Raw genomic sequence first — 10,102 nt, 5'->3', positions numbered from 1 at the left:
TAATAAACTTTTCAGGTGATCAAATTGTAAGCTAACCACTATTATCTATAGGATAGAATTGATAGGATCCTACCAAAATCCATGGGATTTTCCCAATGAAATTGAGAGCAGAGTCAAACCCTTAGTGTCACGGCAAAAACCGAAACACATTAAATAGCTATATTAATTCATTATTTTACTTCTGATAATCAGTTGTCAACTGTTATATTAATGAGGATTCTACTTAACTATGAAAAGTAAAACTATGTATTTAAATCAATGGGGAATCTTCTATTGACTTTACTGGTCAGTAATTTGCCCAGAGATTTTTAGCTTACCTGGCTGGCTCTAAAACAGTGGAATTTCCCCCTGATATTTCCAGTCCTAGGTCAACATGCTTGGTGAATTTCTTGCCAAATGAAGTTCCAGCACACAGTACAGTCCCATAAGAGATAAACAGTAAAAAAAGGGTTTTTTGCACATCAAATTTACCTGGAACCTATTGTTTCTCTGAATGGTGTTATCTGTGTTTTAAGCCAAGGACAGCTGAACTGGCTGTAGCTAGGGAGATGAGAGATACTTGGAAGTTATTCTTTATTACAGGCCCATACCTTCCATAGCTACTCAGTGAAAAGTTCTGAAGGGGATTTCACTGCAAAGCTACCTTTGTCTGAAATCACCTGGAAACTGACATCCCAAGTACTAGCTGGCTGTAATACTGGCACACGCACACAGCTTGAAAAGCGATTTCTGTAGCTGTACCTTCTCTGATGCTTTTCTATTGTCTTCTCCTGCATAGAGAGATTGTAGATGCCCCATTCAGGGAAACCTTCAAGGTCAGGTGGGTTGAGACTCTAAGCAATCTGATCTAGTTGAAGATGACCCTGCTCATTGAAGGGGTTTGGATTAGATGACCTTTAACGGTTCTTTCCAATCCAAACCATTCTATGATTCTATGAAAGATGATCTTCTGTGAGAACTCTTGAATGGAGTGTCATTGACCCAATTTTAACACTTTTAACAGGAACTCATATACCTAGTTAGTCTTAATTTGTTGTGATGTTATCCAAGGGTTTGGTTTATTGTTGTCCCAAGGGCACAATAACTTTAAAGACACATCTTCTGTTTCATGCCATGTAATGTCAAATTGGGAAAAACATGTGTATGAACCCTCAACTGTGCTGACTGAAACAACTTCATTTCTCCACTGATAAAGAAGTTTGTTATCCTTTTGTACAAACTCTTTGGTCTAGCAACTCTGTTATGACAGCGATGAACTCCTTACATCTAATTTTGTATGGTGCAGGTTTATGCTGTTGGGTGTACTGGAAAAACAAAGCCTTTGGACTAGATCCTGTGTATTGGGATGCTGAGCTCAACTGAGCATGCAGAGAGCCTATATATTGTAAGTTGCTGCCAGATAATTAGGTCAGCAGCTGCCTTGGAAAGCACAATGAGGGAATGTCATCAACATCGTGTATTTACACCATATAAAAGAGCATATTGCAAGAGTGTGCTGCACTATTACATGTGTTGCCATTAAAATGTTGTTGAAGTAGGAGGACCCCAGTCCTTCTGTCCCACTATGTTAGAATTTCACACCACTACAGCTCCAGAGTGGCAGGAGAATGGCAGTTCTCAGCTTCTTTATTGTATTATACAGGAAACAACATCTGAAATCAACACTTCCACTCCAGTAGTTAAGTGTTAAATAGCAGACTGTAGTGATTACTTTGGCACTCTGAAGAAACATGGGTTCCAGTCAGCTATAAGTAGAAGCATTTTGGCTGGCAAAGGTTAACTTGCCCACTGGTGTTTTTATTTGCTGGCTTTAAGGTTTTTCTGGGAGGAGAAAGAGGTAGATTGCAATTTGGAGCTCAAATACAATATACCAAAATTACCTGGGTGCAGAACAGCAGCTGATGCAATTGCCCTGGGTCCCAAGATATATGAAGGTGGCCAGAGTCCAGCCTTTTCTTCAGCCCCAGCTACTTGGAAGTGCAAAATCCTCTGCAAACACCTTGTAGACCTGTGGTTCTTTGCTAACTTGTTCTCAGTTCTGCCATACACTGTCATTCCTAAGGCAAATTGGACTGAAGAAAAAAGTTGTTCCCTTCTTCCTCCTTCCCTTATTAATAAATGTGTTGAAAAATGCTGCTTTATGGAAAAATTGCTGCTGTATGCAAAAGTCCTTTCTCTCTTGGTATTATTCTTTATGATTTTTTGCCATAAATTCTGAATTTTGCGTGTGGTACGGAGTTACTTTCAGGCATGCAATGTCCTGTAATGTGACAAATTAACTTGCTTTCTGTGGTGGTGCACCAATCAGCCCTTTTACTGTTCCGCCATAGTCTCAAAAGAGGTTTTTCTTAGGGGTGAAGAGCCCTTGCTAAGAAAGGCAAAGAATAGTAAGGCTCATAGGTTTTGACAAATTTATCAGCCCTGTTCTTCTGCAGAACAAATCAATTTTCTATTGAGAACATCAAACCTTTCCAAATGAACTAAAGCTTTTGTTTTTAACATGAATATATCCCCAAGTATCTTTTTAATGGTTTCAGTTCCATTGCAAGGCTGCTCAGTCAGACAAAAATATCAGCCCAATCAGAACCATAATACTAAACAATTAAGAAAACTATTTTTGATTTGCCTGTAGTTTTCAGTATGCTTATGCCTTAAAGACCTTATGTAAGCTTAATATATGGAAGCGTATGGAAGGCCTTGTTGCTTTAAAGAGGAATATTCAGAGAATTACAAGTAAGTGTGAACATAAAGGCCTACAACCCGAAGCCTAAATTTCATTGAAGAGTCAGAAAACTTCATTAGTGTTTAGAAAGTAAAGTTCCAGCACTTTCAAGGCAAAATCCAACTTTAGTCATGCATAGGTGGTCTTGGACTCAACAGCTTCCCCTTCCCTGCTTGAAAAGATTGACCCAAACAAACAAATAAAACCCCCGTCCCCTTCTCTTGCTGGAGCTTATCCCTGTGCTGGTAAGAAAGGAAATTTTTTAGCAAGTTAAGTGGCCTTCAGAGCTACTCTGGTACTCTTAATGATTGAACTAATTTTCCCTACTACAGGTGCATATGGACCATGTAACACCTCACAAGGGGCCCTTAACAAATTGCATCCTCTGTTTACAGATGGCATGTAGAGAAAAGAAATTTAATTCTGTGCTTGTAAAGAAAAGGAAGTTGCTCTGCTAAGAGGAAAGCCCTCCAAGGGCTCCTTTTGTGTGCTGAAACCACCTCTTGCAAAATAAAAATCATAGTGATAACCTACTGTTATAAACACCTCCCCTTAATAAGCCGTGATTTGTTTCCACGCTGAAAAGTTGTTTTCCACATGTTCTGACTTTGCACGTAAGAAGTGTCAATCTCAGATGTGCTTTTGCTGTCCTTGTTAGTGCAGAACAGCTGTTGATACTTGGCAGTTGCTAGTTTGGGGAAGGGTCAGTGCAGATGACACATCACCTGAAGCCGACTGAGTTGCCTAGGAGCTATTAGATTGCCTTTTGCCAGGCTGACTGTGGGAAATAACGTATATGTTTGAATAGTGACTGTCTTTGTAGGAAGCAGGAGAGAAAACAGGGCTATATTCACTAGACAGTTTGTTTGCAAATATTTGGTGGGTCCTCATAATGCATAATGATGTAGACTTGAAGTGAGCTTGTTATTGAAGGAAGGCAGTGCTTGATCCTTTTGCTGAAATGCCTGACACTGGAAATGATACGTGCATGGTGACTCATGAAAATGCTTTTCAAGGCCACATTATGTCAGGGTAAGATAGCAAAAGTTTTTGTCAGTCCTACTTTCAGTCCACCAAACTCATTCTGGCTGCTTCAAAGTCTAGATGTGAATCTTGGTCAATCAATCAATTGCAGAAGCCAAACTTTAAAGAAGTCTTTACTGAGTGTTTACATTACATTTGACTTTGTTATTGAGTCTAATGCTATTATGGAAAAGATGAAAACAGAAGAGACGTGACAGAGATAAAAATAGTTTGTTTGCATTGCTGGGAGAGAGGCAAAATTGCATTTAGATTACTTCTGATGGATCAGTGATGTTTCTGTAGATTTTGTCACTGTGAAAACTGACAGATATTTCTATTTTAAGGCTGACACTAAAGGTGAAAAGCCTAGAGCTGTTATCAGGAAAGGAAGAGCTCACACAATCTCTTCATAAACTGAATCATCAGAAAACTGTGCTGTGCATCTCACTGCATAATAATGAAGCTTTTAACAATGTTCATTTGACACTCTTACATGGTTATGAGACACAGAGCTCTACTTATAAATGTTCTCAGGTCAAGTGGGAGTTTATCACCCTACCTTTGCCTAACTTGGTGTAATCGCTAACCATAAAAGGGGTTCCTTTCTGCATTTACTCCATTTGGGACTGAGCCTCATCCTCCCATCTTTCTTTCTGCACAGAAGGCTATGTAATCTTCACATCTTGTTGCTCTGTGACCTTAATTAACCCATGACAATGTGGATAACTAAAGATTTTGCATGGAAAAAGAAACTATTTTCTCAGACACTCTTTATTGGGTAGATGATGCCTGCTCCCTGACAAGGTGCGTGGAAATGACAAGAACCAAGGAAGTTCCTTGACCTTTGTTGTCCCTCACAGACAAAATGCAGCAGCCATCTTGGAGGAGTGTAGGATGTGACCTCAGCCCAAGGGACAAACAAAAGGCAGCTCAAAAGAAACAGGGAAGATGCAGATGCTGGACCATATCCCCTGTTTTCAAGTTTATGGTTTGTGAGCTCTGCTGTAGCATCCCAAAGACAACATACAGTATATGTGACCGTACCAGACTGCAAAGGCAAAGTGAGTCATTGCTAAGTAAAATTATTAGTTTGTGCCTAATTGGTCTCCACCTATCTTGAAAATGTACTGTCTCTTGCACTAAGTAGCATAATGCTGCTTCAGAGCAGCTTTTTCCTGGCTGTTAAATTCTGCTGAATAGTTTTCAACCAGAGGCTGTCCCCATTTCAATGAGAAAAACCTTTCCCTATCCTTTGGGTGTTAACTCTGTCCCAAAGACTACTGCAAAGACTTTTTAGGATTCAAAATAGTGACCTAAATTAGAGAGAAAACTCCAGCACTTGATTACATCAAAACATCAGTTATTAATAACTTTTTCTCTAACCTTGTACATATGTGCCTGATGTACAATATATGAAAAATAAAATAATTTTTCTAGCACTGTACTTGAAACAAGTCCTGCAGCACAGTCTTTCTTTCAGAGCACCAACATTTAAGAAGTTCTATAAGCCCAAGAGAACTTACAAAATGATATGTAATTAGGAAAGAATAGGTCTCCCAACCAGATGATTACTCCAATACATTTTTTTATTAAAAAGATGTAATCCTTTGGCTCTCTAGTGTATCTCACTTTCATAGCTCAAATAACCCACATAACAGTCAGGCACATTTTACATCTCTGGTGATTTGTGAATGGCTACATATTTAGCTGAACTGCTTTGTTCCCATTTCTATAGGCATCGATGGGGAACGAGATTAAACTAATCAAGTACATAGACACCTGTTTTGTGAGGACAATATAGAGCTTTTCAGACTTTGTAAAGAGGTATGTACTTCATCTCTCTCATTCAGAGCTCAGGTGACAGAAGAGGTAGCCTGCAACAGAATGTAATTTCTCTTTCAGGGAATAGACAGTGGGAAACTACTTCAGCAGAGTGATTCTTTTGTGGAAAGGTATACTAGGGCTCTTCATGGTTTTTTACAATAGGAAGTTTTTTTGGTGGTTTTCTTTTTTTGTTTTTTCTTTTTTGTTGTTGTTGGTTTTTTTTTTTTTTACTGTGGCAGAGTCCATATGATAGATGAAACCTGAATTTCTGCCTTTTCCTAGCTACATGAAACTGGCATCTGCCATAGATGACACCACTCAGGTCCCAGATGTTATTAACTTGAGTGGTTGCACCCACAGAGGTGTGGTGCTCCAGGAACGTGGCACCCCTTTCCATGTGACTATGTACCACTGAGTGTGTGCAAGAAGGTGCTGTAAAGGACTCAACATATTCTCTGACTTCAATGAGATTTACTCATGCTTGGAGGTTTCCTTGTAGTGCTATGCTCAAGGATGTGAGTGTATTTCATTTGCATACTTCTTGTTCAGACTTGAGGTACTTAAAAACCCCCTAGATTTATGCTATAAGAAGTTGAAAATAGCATCAGAATAAGGAACTACTGCCATGCCTCTTGCTTGCTCTCTGGGTACAATTGGCTTATTCGTAGAAAAAATGACTGGGAACTACAAGGCAGCTCCAGCTTATTTCTGTGCATAGCCTAGGAAAGTTGATAATTCTGCCTTAATATTTCTCTCCCCAGACTATTGGTTAATATAGTGGCCACATACAGCCTGAGCCCACCCAAATTAAAAAAAAAAAAAAAGTGTGATGTATAAGTACTGTATCTTCTTTGCATGAAAGAAATGTGTGTGTAGTTTAATTTAAATAGGACTTTTCAGAGATTTCCCATATGGTTCCTGACAATGAGATGTATATAATTCTGCATAGTTTCTCAACTTTTCAAATGTTATTGAATCTAACCAGTTCCAGTTGCATCTATGTCCATAAGCAGTTTGCCTCCTCCAAGGTTTTTTTCAGTGGGCTTTTTTCCTTACTGTGAACGTGTTCAGATTATTTGATTATTCCTTCTCTTTAAACATATCTCTGACAAGACTACTGGATGAATAATATAATAAGCACTGCATTTGTTTGGTTGCCAATCACGAGACAGTTCATTGCAGGACTTTCACCCACTCTTGAACTTTATTTCTCTTTGTAACACCCCTCTCTCCTCCTCACAAAAAACCACCACCAACACCACCCCACCACAAATTTATCATGATCTGTATGTAGGAACTAACTTGTTTGCAGTCTACAAGAGCTGTAGGTTTTGCTCTGTGTTTCTCCTCAGCGTACTGTGGTATGTAGCAGCATAAATTGTCATAACATTTCTGACAACCTGAACATTATGGAGTTGACTCAAAGTCTGTTATCACCTCAGTTTTCTTACTTTTATAACTTGCTGGATCATATGAAAAAAATATACTATCCTGGAATGATGACATATTTTCTCTAAACTTATCTTAGTAACAGAAACTTAGTGGCACACAAAGAAGTGGTAGGTGACAGAACTGGTGTGGAGGCATAAGTGCATCTTGCAGTGGCTGGAAAGGTCTGAATGTTTTTTCCTGTAGTGTGTGGAGGTTTTTGTTTCTCTTGTTTTGAGAAAAAAAAAAACCCAGATTGTATTGGGCCCTGTCCAACTTGGAAGGTAGGATTTTGTAGAGGATGGTGGAATTTTTGGGAAGAAATTAAACAGTGAAACAGGAAGGCTGAAGTGTAGGAATCAGGTGACTGAAGTTAGGAAGGATTTCCAGTCAGAAATTCATCTAAAATGAATTTAAGTGCTGTTCAGTTCATACTTACTTCATTTCAGTGGCTTCACTATTTTTTTGGGGAAGATAAGTCTTAACTAAAGGTTCAAGTTGTTTGAATGTTAGATTATATAATAGTGCTCTTACTGTATGTATTTTAAGGTGGCATTAGTACTAGATGCAGATCTTTCATTAAACAGCATAGCAAATTAATATTGACTTATCAAGAATATGTGCATGTCTGTATACACATATTTTGCTAGCTGTCTGTCCAAAAACCACCCTGAAAATATCAGCACTCTGGTATGTTAAGGTGTTTGTGTGAGAAATTGTGTTCTACAAAAATGTAAAGGATAGTGGACTTTGTTGCCCCCTTCATTTTCTGTTTCATTGGAACAACTGCACTTCACCAGAGAAAACTGCAATGGTGTAATAGCCAAATATTTTTCTCATCCAGTAGGACATGCTCTCTGGCCAATTTCTGCTGTCCCCGGCACCTGCAGGCACCTTTTTTCTTCTTTATTCAGTCAAATCTCAAAGGAAAGATAAATGGTTATGAAAAGCAGACACTTTAAAACATACAGAGAACCATAGGTAGACTATTAATCCCCAAAATGTTGCAGCGGTCTTTGAATATGGGGTGTTTATTAACCTGAGTATGACTTTGTTTTACTTCTGATGCTTTAGGCTTTCCTCAGAAAATAATTGTTTTATGCTTCACCTGAATTGGCTGTTCTCACAAGGAGGTAAAGTATATTTGCCAAAATTGAGTTACAGTCCAATATTTTGTCCCATTTGATTGAGGAGATATAGTCATGAAAGGGTTTTTTAAATTCTTTTCTCTGATCCCACTTTTTCTTTGAGGCAATGATAAGTACTCACTTCACTACTTAACAAGGGTAATCTAGAGAATTACCACTACATGAAGTATAGGGGATCTTTTGAGAAGGGAATGTTTTTAGTTGATGAAATGTCATACACACTGATACACTCAAAGGAAGGGTCTGTTAGATCGTGTAAGAAACAGACTACAGGGAAAAAACTCTTCAAATATAAGTACCTCTCTAATCTTAGAAGTAGGAGCCATATCTGCCTTTTTCCGTGCCCATTCAATAGCTTCTTTATTCTGCCTACCAAGGGCTTGTGAAAGACTGTTTTCCCATTTGGGTCTTGGAATTGCTCCAAATTTAAACAGGACTCAAACTGAAAATACTGCAAAATGTGAGCAGAAGAAGACTGTATTGCTCCAAACTGACATTCTAAGGCTTATCTGTTCAGACTGATCAGCTGCTTTCTACTGCTGAGAAAAATCCAGTTGTTGACTGGAGAGGTTAAGAGGCAAATGAAAGGGGGAAAGATGGTCCAATTTATGAAAAATAGATTTAGAAGAGAGGAGGAAGAAATTAAAGAACTAAGCTATGGAGAATGTATGTGGCATCTTGAATATTCAGTCTTCAGCGAGGCTGTTAGTCATTCAAGTGAGGACTGATGTCTGGAGCTTGCTACATTCCCAGCAGAGTTTCTCCATGCTGAGATGTGGAAATGCTGAAGGAGATGCAGGCTAGCAGGGCCTCCTAACTAACCTTGGGAACTATCTGTGAGCCTCTCCATTCCTTTTTCTTCGACAAGTAACCAGCATATTTGAACCCTGTGCAGTATATTTCACATCTTTCTCTAGCTGCTGGAATGACAGCTGATTATTTCTTAATAACGAAGATATATCTGGGCAATAAGTTTGACATGAGTGAGCCTGCAACTTTTTATCAGGATCTCATCCTTGTCTGAGAAGAAACTTAATTACTATTGCAGCATGTGTGAAAATCTAGGACTCTTGCCTTCCAAATCACAAATGCCGAGGCCAGGCTAGGTGTCAGCAGCTTTACCTGCTCCAGTCTGAACCAAACTGGTAAATTCATGAAAGGCCTTCAGCTCCATGAAAGTAGTGTATTTGACAGTAAAAAAATCTTGTGCTGATGAGCTTACCCTGCAGGAAGGACAGAAAAAAATCCTACCTGGAGCAACAACCCCAGTTCTTTTGCCCATAGCACAGTCCAAGCAGGAACTAAGTGCTCCCAGGAGAACTCAGAATTTTTCCCCTTCTGTACGAAGACCTTCATTTTAAAGCAACAGTTAGTCCTTGCTGATGGTTCCTCTGCTCACTGGTATGAGAGAAATAGAGGTCATTTGCTATTTCAAAAATAAACTATTTTTTTTTCCTTCAAATGTGTTACTTTTACGAGGAAAACCAAAGCTGCTTGTTAAAATTACCCCAGCAGTGCTCTTTAATGTGCCAGTTTATCATAATTACTGGTAGTACATGGGATTTCTTATTAACAAGACGTCACTGAAACAACAAAGGCAAGATACTGATTCTTAGGACTTAACTTGCATACCTTGCAGAAAAAAAGAAAAAGTAAAAGAAGTAAATCATGAAAGCAGACCCATAACTTAATTTTAAAAAATAATTCTTACTTAAAAACAGGTGCATATTTGTTTATTTAAAGGTGTTTTCATGGAAAACCAGTGATTTTTTACATCATTCTTTCTTTCATTGTGCTGTGGCTGGTTATGCATGATTTTAAAAATCAGTTGCATATTTTGGCTTGAAATGATTTTAGCAGTCTAGTGCTACTAATACTATTAAGCAGAGGAGTATCCATTCCCCTTCACTGAAAGCAGAAAATTGACAGAAAGCCCAACCAACAAAAAATGTTTTCT

This window comes from Nestor notabilis, unplaced genomic scaffold, assembly GCF_000696875.1.
Source record: "Nestor notabilis isolate BGI_N333 unplaced genomic scaffold, ASM69687v1 scaffold5555, whole genome shotgun sequence".
NCBI classification, from domain to species: domain Eukaryota; kingdom Metazoa; phylum Chordata; class Aves; order Psittaciformes; family Psittacidae; genus Nestor; species Nestor notabilis.
The sequence above is the reverse complement of the archived record's forward strand: the minus strand, read 5'-3'. Positions refer to the sequence as shown.